Source organism: Chrysochloris asiatica, unplaced genomic scaffold (assembly GCF_000296735.1).
Source record: "Chrysochloris asiatica unplaced genomic scaffold, ChrAsi1.0 scaffold00025, whole genome shotgun sequence".
NCBI classification, from domain to species: Eukaryota; Metazoa; Chordata; class Mammalia; order Afrosoricida; family Chrysochloridae; genus Chrysochloris; species Chrysochloris asiatica.
The window spans coordinates 9,843,869-9,856,738 of record NW_006408543.1 but is presented as its reverse complement, the minus strand read 5'-3'; the positions used below and the strand labels follow the sequence as shown (position 1 = coordinate 9,856,738).

Below are 12,870 nucleotides of genomic sequence, written 5' to 3'. Positions count from 1 at the left end.
AGCCAACTTTTTGGTGAGCAGCTGAGCACATTAACTGTGTGCACTATCCAGAGACCCCAGTATTGGGATTACTGTCTCCATTCTACAGGGGAAGAAACAGAGGCTTGAAGTGGGTGGGGTGATGTAAGCTTACCCATCCCCAAAGGGAGAAGGATGTAGGAATTCTAACCAGCATCTGACTCCGAAATGACATGGCCTCGAAGCAGACAAATGCTGGAGCGCAACTCCAGTTCACTGCTCCCACAGCCTCACCAACAGCCCCAGGAGTGGTGGTGTTTATCTGAATCCAAGCAACCAGACACCTGATGGAGTAAAAACACCTGCACATTTTTCTTGGCAGCTCACAGTCCGGGAACAACAGGTATTTATGCAGCCTTGGAGTGTGTGAGTCTCTGAGGACTTTGACATCAGCAGAGTTCAGTTACTGCAGTGTGCAGGTGGGTTCAACAGCAAGAACATGTGTCCTGTTAGTCTTCCTGGAGATTGGGAGATCATCTGCCGACTGGAGCCACCTGCCTGAGTTGCGTGCCCACGAGCTTGTAATGACCCCCACAAAATCTCTCAAAATGCACTGCTGACCCTGTCCACAGCCTCGAAGACCCCAGGCCTGTGTTTGAACTCCTGTAGCTTGCAAGAAAATGTTCATGATATTTAAGCCCCATTGTCTATAGGCCCCATTGTCCTCTTATGCAGCCTGTCCTTTCCAGAAGGTTCCATGCCAGCAGTTTCTAGAATGGAGCAGAGGCAGGTCAAGGCCTTCGCCTCCTACCCCTACTCCCGTGCTCTACTCACCTCCTCCCTGCAAGCTGTCCCTGGTTCACTCACCCTGTGGACCAGCCCAGACACTTCCCTTAACAGAACTACTTCACCCCTCCGTGGGCCACCATGCTACTCAGGACTGCCCACCCTGGACTACACCTGCCTAGTTGTGGCAGTGACAAGACTAACCCCTCCCTGGCTGGGGCTGCTCCAGGGGCAGGTGCAGGCCCCATTCATCTGTCTCCAGCTGCATGTAGGCAGGCACAGAGTCTTCACCCATGAGAATTGTGGGCTGCAAGAACACACGCATACATGCACATACTCATCCAGTTACACACCCATGCCTACACTCATGCACTCACAGGCACACATGCACACACAGACACACCACAGTCATGCACTCACAGGCACACAAGGTACACACACAATCATGTACTCACAGGCATGCAGGGACACACACACATGCACATGCACTTGCGCACACAAACACATACACATATGCACTCACAGGCACACGTGCACACATTCATGTGCAATACATCCATGCACTCAAGGCACATATGCACACATGCAGGTACACACAGACACTCATGTAGCCACACACTCATGCACTCACAGGCACACATGCACACATACACACACGCTCATAGGCATGCATGCTTACACACATGCATCCACACAGGTGCACACACTTAAGCATGCACTCAAAGGCACACATGTACACACACATGTGTGCACACACTCATGCACACACTCATGCACTCACAGGCAAATATGCACTTATGCACTCAGAGATGTATGCACACATGCTCTCATGTGGGCACACACACACGTACACACTTTCTCAGGCCCCTTTTACTCCAAGTTAAAAAACAAAACAAAACACCCCAAACTATTCAGGAGGGTGAGGTGGCCCCTTCTCTGACAACCTTGTTCGTGGAGGCCCTGCCAATGGAGAGGAGAAACTTGCTTGGGTTCCTTCCCTACTGAGGGTGGCCTGGGCATAGTGGAGAAGATGTAGCGTTCACTGAGGACGAGGTGGTAAGTTCTGAGTCCTGAGCAGGGCCCCCTAAAGCAGAGACCTGGACAGAGCTTGGGTGCAGGAGTTTATTTGGGGGGATTATTCAAGGACTGGAGTTGGGGGTGAAAGAGGAAAACAGAGACAAAGGGAGCCCCCACTGTGGGGACTGGTCACTTGAGTCCATGGGTTCTCTGAGATACCACAGGGATGTGTCTTAGGGTCATGAGACTGCAAGCACAAAAACATGTGTCCATCAGCTCAGAGCTACAGAGCGCCGTGGTTGCCCATGGCGGGAACTGCCCCGTGCTCTGGGCTGACAGTCCAGTTGCCATGCAGGCAGTTCTGACTCATGGCTTCCCCACATGTGTTTTCCATGGAGTTCCAATGACTGATATTTCAGAGGCAGATTGCCAGACCTTTACTCCTAGGTGTCTCAGGGTAACATGAACCTACAACCTTTTTGTTAGCAGCTAATTGTGCTTACCGTTTGCACCACCCAGGGGCCTCCTGGGTTCATATACAAGATGCATGAGGGGTTTCTGTGAAGAGATGTGGGGCTGAGGCAGGGAGGGTGTAGGAAGAGAGACAAGGAGGGCCTGAGATCAGCCACTCTTAGGGGCCCCGACTGCAAGTGCATGGGCTTGGGATTGGAGTAAGGGGTGACCCAAGAGCATCTCAGGTCTTATGAGATGGCCCCAGACTGCTTCCCCCAGCCCCTTTAAACACTGGGTTGCTAATTATAAGGTCAGCAGTTCAAACTCACCAGACGCTTCTTGGGAGAAAAAATAAAGCCCTCTGCTCCCGTAAAAACTTACAGCCTTGGAAACCAAATATAAGATTGCTATAAATTTGATTAGACTGGATGGCAGCAGGTTTGGTCTTGTCATAGAAAACTTGGCAAATGCAGAAAAGTATATAAAAGAGGAAATAAAACTCACCTACAATTTCACCCACCACAAATAAGCTTAGCTAAGGCTTTACTGTTTCCTTCCAGTCATTTTTCTTTGCACACACATGCCACACACATGGGCATATTTACATAGAAGGCTGAGAGCATGTGGAATCTGTAATACTGTCATGCATTTTATGCAACTTTATTTTCCCTTTTAAAAATGAACTTCAATTTCTGGTTTTGCTTTTCGTCAGCTTCTCTGGGGTGTCTGCCTCATCGATCCCCATACCACCTCCCGGCCACTCATCACTACAGTGACTGTTGCTTACCGTCAGTGAAGCTCTCTGCATGTTGGTTTACACATCCGTCCTCCACCCCACTGGGCTCTAAGCTCCATGGCTGAGGGCCGTCTAGCTCTTGTAAATAAAGACAAGCTGCACTAAGAGCTTTGGGAACAGTTCTGGTGAGGAGCTGCTGTGAGGGCTGTTAGACTTTCCTTTGAGTGCGTAAAGAGTACACAATTTGATGCCTAGGAACAGTGGGTCTTTCTGATCCATCTGCCTCTGTGGCCAGCAGGGGCCTTGTAAATGTTCATTGAGCAAGTCACCAGGGCCATAATGCACCTGGCAGACTCTTTGCATAGCAAGTGATAAAAATACAACTCAGGTTTGCTTAAGCAAAACATAGCTTCCCAAACTAGGGGACCCACATGCAGATCTGGGCTTCAGGTACAGCTGAATCCAGGCGCTCCAATTGTGTCATTGGGACTCAGTTTCTTTCTCTTTCTTTCACTCTGCTCTATTGTCTCTGTCTTTGCTTTCTGCATATAGAGAGGGCAAGAGGACCTTGAGGCTGGACTTCTAATTGTACTGTTTGCTTATGATTACAGATAGAGAGAAGAGACCTCCCAGTGTCCACTAGCAAATCTCCAGCCAGCATGGAAGGCTGGGAATGGTCATGCGCCTTGGGACGGGATCCCTCCCTTCCGCCTGATTTCCAGTCACAGAGAGACAAAACGTCCGTCTTGCTAGAACCAGTTGGAGTTGGAGTCTGTTGTTACTTGAGGCAGAAAACCCCCTAATTGATAACAGTTGTCATGTTTCTGTGGCACAGAACAGAACTGCAACTTATGTTTCGCAATTTGAACAAGCTGAGTTCGCGAGCTTTTGACAGCTCGATCACGTGTCTGGAAGTAATAAAACTGTTCTCCGCTAGGAATCGGGGATGAATTCGTACCCCGCTTTTCACCTTATCCTACTCACACCTGGGTGAAGAGGGGGTTACTTGTTTTTCTGCACAGATGGGCACCCTGAGATGTGCATATTTATGTAAAAGGAATCCCTCTTCATTACAGACACTCTAGAATTTCCCAGAAGCTGGAATCAGCAGACCTAACTGAGTCACAGCCCACCTAGCGCTGGGTCCCCAAACCATTAAACTCAAAGGAGACCCAGAGAGGCTGGAGGGACATCTGGGGGCTTTGGTCATGGGAGCTGTCACATTGACCTTGTTAATTATTTGAATCTTAGGTTCTAATCCACAGCCTAGGATCACTGAAATGCTTGTTGGGGAAGTGGACAGAAAGATGGATGGATGGTGGGCCTTTCTGTGACCGTTGTCTTCTTGTCTTTGATTTTATTTGGGGAGCAGGGATTCCTACTTGGCTATGACTTTTCCAAGGGTGCCACACATTTCACCTCTAGTCAAAGGAGCTCTGGTAGCGTAGTGGTTACGAATTGGGCTGCGAACCTTAAGGTCAGCAGTTCGAAACTACCAGCCGCTCCGCGGGAGAAAGATGAAGCTTTCTACTCCCGTAAAGATTTATAGCCTGGGAAACCCTGTTCAGGGTCGCTATGGGTCGGAACCAACTCGATGGCACTTCACAACAACAACAACAAGGGCAGACTGGCCCTGCCCCCAGCTCTGGAAATTCTCAAAAGGGAGCAGATGTAGATTTGTTTGCTAATTCAGGGCCTAACAGCCGCACCCAGATACTCCCAGATACTCCCTGCTCTGTTCCTGAAGGCAGGGGAGAAAAGAGAGCAGAAGGGAGTGAAAAGGAGAGAAAGGATCCCAGGAGTAAGCTCTTCTCAGGCACCCATCTTCCTTCAGTTGTGGACGGAGGAACTGAAACCAGGGAGTTGTTTGTGAGCTCCAGTGTGGACAAAGATGGGGATGCAGCAGAGCCAAACACCAGCCAGGACATTTGGGATGAGAAATGGGACTCCATGGGTATGACGTAGGTAATGGGGCTCCAGGACTCTGAGGGTCTCTAGGGGCTGCCCCATCCTGTGCCCTACACACACTGCTCCCCTGGGCTGTGCAGGGCGCTCTCTGAGCATCTGGAGGCAGCCTGCCTTCCCTTGTGGGAGGTGACTTTCCCTCCAGGTCTGTTCATCCTTGCAGTAAAGTGCACGTGGGAGTCTGAGTCTTGGAGTGTGTATACATGGCAATGTGTGTGCATGCATGTGGGCCTGGACACCTGCTGCAGATGTGCATGAGTGTGTGCACATTGTGTCTGTGAGTGTGCACACATGAATGAAAGAACTCTAGTGGCGTAGTGGATTATGAGTTTGTCTACTAACCAAGAGGGCAGCAGTTTGAGTCTCCTAGCTGCACTATGGCAGAAAGATGCAGCTTTCTGCTCCCGTGAAGAGGCGTGGCATGGAAAACATATACAGGATCGCTATTGATGTGACAGCACACAACAGCAACACATGAATGAATGTGCATGTGTGCATGAGTGTATGTATGTATGATTGAGCACACGAGAGAGAATGTGTATGTGTGTGGGTGTACATGCACACTGTGTGAGTATATGTGTGCACGAGTGTACACATGGATGAATGTGCATGTGTTCACATGTGTGTGTGTGTGTGTGTGTGTGCATATTGGTGAATAGGCATACATATGCATGCAAGTGTCTGTGTACATGTGTGTTTGTGTGAGTGTGTACATTGGTGTATACGCTTGTACGAGTGGATGTGTGCACATGAGTTCACACCCAGGTGAATATGTGTATATGTGCACTGGTATATGTTCATGCATGTGTGTTTGTGTTCATGAGTGTGATGTGTGATGTCTCTGTGTGAGTCCATGGGGATGTGAGTGGGTGGCATCTACTGACTGTGTGAAGACCTGTCTGTGCATTGTCAGTTCTGTGTGTGTGTGTTAAGACGTGTCTGCCCACAGGTGCACCAGTTCAGTCTCAGAAGCCCCAGGGGAGCACAGAGCCTCTCCAACTTCATCTGTGAGGGTCCAAACTCCTGTCTCAGGGATGTGTGGGAGCCCTGGCAGCCAGGAGCTGCTTCTGAAATTCTGGGAAACAAGAAGCCACTCTGAGCACAGCCAATACTTGCTCAGGCCAGAGACAAGGGCTGCTTGGGGCCGAGGATGTGGGTGCATCTGCAGACTACCCCAGGTTCAAAGAGGGCAGTGGCAGCGCTCTAGTTGGGGAAACCTTTGCCCTCAGCTCCAAGCACTCCTGGTTCTGAGACACTCACATCCTCTCACTAAGAGAGATCAGTCCAGACTATCTGGCTGATCCCCTACCTTGAGTCATGAGGACTGTCCCACCTGGACCCTGTAAAGCCTGCCCTTCTCCCATGGTTTTCCTGATTCTCCTCAACTCAATGTCCTTAGATTGCTGGGCAGTGGCTGGGCACATGGGCCTGGAAACTTACTTACCCAACGGCAGACAGAATGAGCCTTCTAACAGTGTTTGCTAGAAACTCACCCAGAAAGCTCCACTGCAGAGGCCAAGTCTGGTCTCCAGAACAGGAAAGCCACTAGCCTTTACAGAGCATTTGCCACGTGCTGACAACATCACCCATCTCTTCTCTCACTTGTTATTCACAACCACCTATGTGGTTGGTGCCGTTTCCAACCCCATTGCTCAGAGAGGTTAAGTAACCAAGATCCCGCAGCTGTAAGTGGGAGAACATAGATCTGGACTGATCTCCGACATCTGTTCTCTGAACACCTCCAATATGCACCCTCATCTTCCTCTCCACTAGAAAGTCACCCTCAGCCTGCAGCTCTATTTCTGGCCCTCCCTACCCTATCTCCACCTCCGGGACACATACCTGACTGTCACGGAAGGTGAAGCCGTCTAGACTGGAGGCATTCCTCCACATGGCCTACTCAGTCAGTGTTGGACCCTGACTTGGTCAGGTACAGAGTAGGAGTCCAGGTCTTACGGGCAGGAATGGGCTGATGCTGAAGCTTTATAATGAAGCTCGTGCAACTGGACAGAGAGACTCTCCCAGGCAGGGCTTTGTGCACAGCTGCCCCCCCCACTCCCCTTACCCAGCCCTCTCCTTCTTGCTGGACAATGTAGGTCAGGGGGACTCAGAAGCTCCCAGGCTAATGGGAAGTATATTTCCCTTTGAAGATAGACAAATTATGGCCATAGACGCAAAGTTGGTGTAAAAAGAAAAAGATCACAACAATGAAACAACTCACCACCTTTATCCCTTTCTGAGAGCAATGGGAGAATCACCTGGGACAGCTCCTCTCACAGGCAGGGAATTGCAGAGAGCTTTCTCTCCATTCCAATCACAGCCTCAGTGCGCTGGGCTTCTGCCTGAGCTGGTCCTTGAAGTGAGTGCCCTTGGCTAGTCTGGTCCTACTTCCCTTCCTTTAGAAAAGCCACTGACTTAATTTTTTCTTAAGCATGCAACTGCTTCCCTAAGTGTGTGTGCATGAGTAGATATGCACGTGTGCATGAGTGAATGCATGAATGTGTGTGTATGAGCGTGCATGTATGTGTGCCCACAAATGGATGGATTGTATCTGTGCATGCATGTGCAAGCATGAGCATGCGCTCGAACATGTGTGCATGAGCTTGTATCAATATACGCCCATGAATGGATGTGCGTGCCTGAGCATGTGATCACACGAGTGAACATGTATTTGCATGTATGTACACATGTGCATGATTTTGTATCAATATGTGTCCATGACTGGATGTGTGTGTTTGAGAGTGTGAGCATGTGTGTACATGCATAAATGAGTTTGTATCAATGTGTGTCCATGACTGGATGTATGTGTCTGAGAGTGTGAGCATGCATGTGAACATGTATGTACATGCATGTTTTGCATGAATGTGTGTGTATGAGTATGCACATCCCTAGTGAAGGGACTCCTGGGATTAGCAGGAGGGGCTTCCAGTGTGGGGTCAGGGGACGAGAGTGCCATCCACCTCCAGCTCTTGCTGACCTGATGATCCTGTCCCCTCATCTCTCAGCTAATCCCTTTTTGCTCAAGCATCTAGACTATTTATTTATAACTTTAGGAATCCCTTGCTGGGCTTTTGTGGAGAAATTGCCACCATTGTATCCAATGTCTTCCTGACATCTAACAAAGCTTTTCCTTCAAGTGGTGTGTGCAATATTTGGAAGAATGAGAGGTGATACATTTTTTTTTTTTTTTTTTAAGATTCTTTTTGGAAACGATTTATTTTCTGATGCAGCATGGTGATCGCAAACACTTCTGACATCTGGAAGCTTTTAGAAGGGGCCCTATTGTTGAAGTGTGGTTTCATCAAGGCAAGTGAAGATGTATTTGGAGTGGAGGAGGAAAGCTGTCTTTGTGTGGCTTGTGTTAATAATAACACAAGAGGACTACTCATGTCTGTCTAGCATCTCTATGTCCAGGCATTCTCAAATGCACTATACCTGAACCAACTTGATGAATCTTCTCAATAATCTGTGATGGGGATATCACTACTGTCTCTCAATTTTCAACTGAGGAAACTGGAGCGGTTGAACAACAATTCGGCCTGGACCTCATCCGCAGTGAGATGGAACCACTGCTGTGATGTGTCCTTTCCTGTGAATGGGAAGGAGATTGACTCCACAGTGCTGAGTTCAAATCCTGCCTCGGCTGCTTCCTGGCAGCATGAGCTAGCTCTGTGTGCTATCTCCCACAGAAGGGTTCCTGTCTCGAGGGGGCCTTTGGGGTTTTGCTGGGAAACACCTAATGAACCGGAATGTTCTTCAAGTTTTTGTGTTTATCTGTGAGGCTCGGTTTGCTGCAGCATTTATCCCCAGTGCTTGCTGCTGCTCTTGTCTTGTCAGCAGGGGCTCAGCTCAGAGTTCCTGGGGGGTGCAAATAGTTAATATAATTGTCTGTGAAACAAGAGACTGGAGGTTCAAGTCTACCCAGAGACACCTCAGAAGAAAGTTTTAGTGATCTTCTTCCAGAAAACCAGCCATTGGAAACCCTGTGGAGTATAATTCTACACTGACACTCATGGCGTCACCATGGGTTTGGGTCTTAGCTGGTTTGGGGCTTAGCTTGCTAGAATTGCCAGGTAGATACACATCACATAACAGTCTGTTTAACCAACAGGCTGCACTCTTTCACTTATGAGGGTATGTGGGGATCAGAGCAGATGGCCTGGGGCTTCATGGAGAGCCTGGTGGGTCCAGGATGGGGAAAAGGGCTTGGGGCAGCTTCAGGGCAAGCTCCTGAGGAAATTCAGTTCCTCTGTCCATCTGCCCCATGCACAGATGTGAACACAGAGACCAAGAAGGAATGAACTCATCATACAGACAGTTAATGGCAGGGGTTGTTTCAGAGATGAAGTTTCTCTTCCACTTTGCCCCCAGCCCTATGCCCATCATCGCTCCCTGCCCACCGCTGTCCACACAGCATCCTTCATCCAGCATGACTTGTGGATCCCAGCAGCCTCTGAACTTAGGGTTTGTGCAGCTGGCTTTTTCTACTTGTGACAGAGGCCAGGACCATGGGAGCGTATAGCTGCAACTCTTTGCTTAGTCATCCTTCACCTGGGTTCAGAGAAATCGTTTGAAAATCATCCTTGTGAAACACCTGTGCCCAGGTGCATAATCCTGCAGGAGGGAGGAGCCCCATCCAGGTTTTCTAGTTCTCTAATATGGCATCACACCCTCCAGAATGTAGTGGTTTATCATTTATCATTTCATATAATCCAGCTTCTCGGATTATTTGCTCAATGCACAGATTGAATAAGTGTCATAAAAGGATACAACCCTGACGTACATCTTTTACTGATTTAAAACTATCCAGTATCCCCTTGTTGTGTTCTATGTCTTTGCATAGTCAGTAAAGCACAAGTAAACATCATTCTGGTATGCTCTGCTTTCAGTCAAGATCCAGCTGACGTCAGCAATGATATCACTCATTTCTTCTGAATCAGAACTTGAATTCCTGGCAGCTCTCTTTGATGTACTGCTGTAACCATTGTTGAATGATCTTCAAAATTTACTTGCATGTGATATTGATAATATTCAACGATTTCTGCATTCTGTTGGGTCACCATTATTTGGAATAGGAACAAATATGGATCTCTTCCAATCTGTTGGCCAGATACCTGTCTTTCAAATTTCTTGGTTATAGATGAGTGAGCACCTTCAGGGTTGCATCAGTTTGCCAAAACCTTTCAATTTGTCTTTCCTCACTTCCTGGAACCATGTCTTTCGCCAGTGCCTTCAGTACTGCTTGGATTTCTTCCTGCAAGAACATTGGTTCTTGATCACAGGCTACCTCTTGAAAAGGTTAAGCATGAGTCAATTCTTTTTGGTACAGTGACTCTGTTTTCCTTCCACTTTTTTTTTTTTTAAATGCTTCTTGCATTATTCAATATTTTGGCCATGTTGTTGTTAAGTGCCGTTCAGTCGGTTCTGACTCACAGTGACCCTTTTCCAAGGGTTTCCAAGGCTTTAAATCTTTGAGGGAGCAGAAAACCTTATCTTCTCCCAAGAGAGGCTGGTAGGCTTGAACCATGTAGTTGGTAGTCCAGCGCTTCTCACACATATATTGCAACCCAAGGCTTGAATTTCTCTTTAGTTCTTTTACCTTGAGAAATGCTGAGCGTGTTCTTCATTTTTGTTTTCTCCAGGTCTTTGCACATTTCATTATAATACTTGACTTTGTCTTCTCAAACTGCCCTTTAAAATTTTCTGTTCATCTCTTTTGCTTCCTTATTTCTTTGTTGCTTTAGTTTCTCTTAGCTCCAGAGCAAATTTCAGAATCTCTTCTGATATCCACTTTGCTCTTTTCTTTCTTTCCTGTCTCTTAAATGACATCTTGCTTTATTCATGTGTGATATTCTTGATGACCATACTTTTCTGGTCTTCGGTCATGGGTGTCTAATGCATGAAATCTGTTTTTGAGATGGTCTCTAAATATAGGTGGGATATATTCCAAGGTCTTCTTTGGCTCTCATGGTGTTTTACTTTTCTTCAGGTTCAGCCAGAACTTGCATATGAGCTATTGATGGTCTGTTCCACAGTATGCCTGATTTGTTTTGGCTGATGGCATTAAGTTTCTCTGTTGTCTCTTCTCACAGCTGTAGTCAATTTGATTCCTGTGTATTTCATCTAGTGAGGACCATGTGTACATTTGCCTTTTATGTTGTTGAGAAAAGATATTTGTGATGTGTAAGTGGTTGATCTTGCAATATTCTGTCATCCAATTGCCAGCATCATTTCTCTTTGTCTCCAACTTGATTATTCCAGTCACTAATAGAATTGGGTTGCTATCCTCAGGGTTAGCAGTTTGAAACTACCAGCTGTTCTGCGGGAGAAAGAGGGAGGCTTTCTGCTCCTGTAAAGATTTACAACCTCGGAAACCCTGTACAAGGTCGCTATGAGTTGGAACCGACTCCATGGCACATATCAACAACAACAACAACAATTATCACTGAATCTTGATTTCATGCTTAATCAATTTCAGGTTGAAGGAATTGTTTGTTGTAATTAGGCACCATTGAGGAAGTTCCAACTCATACCGACCCTATACACAACAGAACAAAACACTGCCCGGTCCTGTGCCATCCTGTAATTGTTGTTAAGCGTGAACCCATTACTGTTGTCACTGTGTCAAAAGATCTCATTTGGGGTCTTCCTTTTTCTCACTGACCCTCCACTTTGCCTTTGAATGCATGATGCCTTTTTCCAGGGACTGGTACCTCCTGATAACATGTCCAAAGTATAAGAGACAAAGTCTCGTCATCCTGGCTTCTTCAGAGCCTTCTGAACAAACTGCTTTTCCAACATCTGTACTTCCTCCAACACACATTTGTTTGTTCTTCTGGCAGTCCACGGTATGCTCAATACTCTTCTCCAAAACCATAATTCAAATGCTTCAGTTCTTATACAGCTTTCCTTATTCACTGTCCAGCTTTCATATGCATATGAGGCTATTGACAATACCATGGCTTGAGTCACGCATACCTTAGTATGACATCTCAAACTGACATCTTTGTTCTTGAACACTTTAAAGAGGTCTTGTGCAGCAGATTTGAACAATGCAACACATTATTTTGATTTCTTGACTGCTACTTCCATGAATGTTAATAGTGAATCCAAGCAAAATGAAGTATTTGACAACTTCAATTTTTTCTAAATTTATCATGATGTTATTTACTGGTCCGGAGGTGAGGATTTTTGTTTTCTTTACATTCAGGTGCAACTCATGCTGAAAGCTGTGGTCTTTCATCTTCATCGGTAAGTAGTTTAAGTCCTCTTCACCTTCAGAATGAAAGGTTATATCATTTGTGTATTGCAGTTGTTAATGAGTCTTCCTCCAATCCTGATGCCACATTTTCCCTCCATGTAATCCAGCTTCTTGGATTCTTTGCTCAGTGTCCAGATTGAATAAGTATGATGACAGAATACAACACTGATGCACACCTTGTCTCATTTTAACCACTTATTATCCCCTTGTTCTATTTGAACAACTGCTTCTTGGTCTAGCTGTGTGTTTCTCCTCAGCAAAATGAAGTATTCTGGAATATCCATTTTTCACAATATTATCCATAGCTTGTCATGACCCACAGAGACGAAAACCTTTGCATAGTCAACAAAGCACGCGTAAACATCTTTCTGGTATTTTCTGCTTTAAGCCAAGATCCATCTAATGTCAGTAATGATATCCTGTGTTTCACATCCTCGTCAGTCTATGACTTGAACCTCTCACAGTTCCCTGGTGATGTAATGTTGCAGCCAGTTTTGAATTATCTTCAGCAAAATTTTACTTGCATGTGATACTAATGATATTGTTAGATAATTTCTGTGTTGCATTGGGTTACCTCTCTTTGGAATGGGCACAAATATGGATCTCTTCCTGTCAGTTGACTGTCTTTCCAATGTCTCAGAATAATGAATGAGTGCCTCCAGTGCAGAAATCTTTGTTGAAAGATTTCAATTTG

General features: G+C 46.5%; 1 pseudogene; it reads right to left on the bottom strand.

Moving 5' to 3' along the window:
* LOC102835278 overlaps nt 1-6,808 on the bottom strand; it is a 119,636-nt pseudogene extending 112,828 nt beyond the window's left edge.
* Between the last annotated feature and the right edge of the window lie 6,062 nt (nt 6,809-12,870).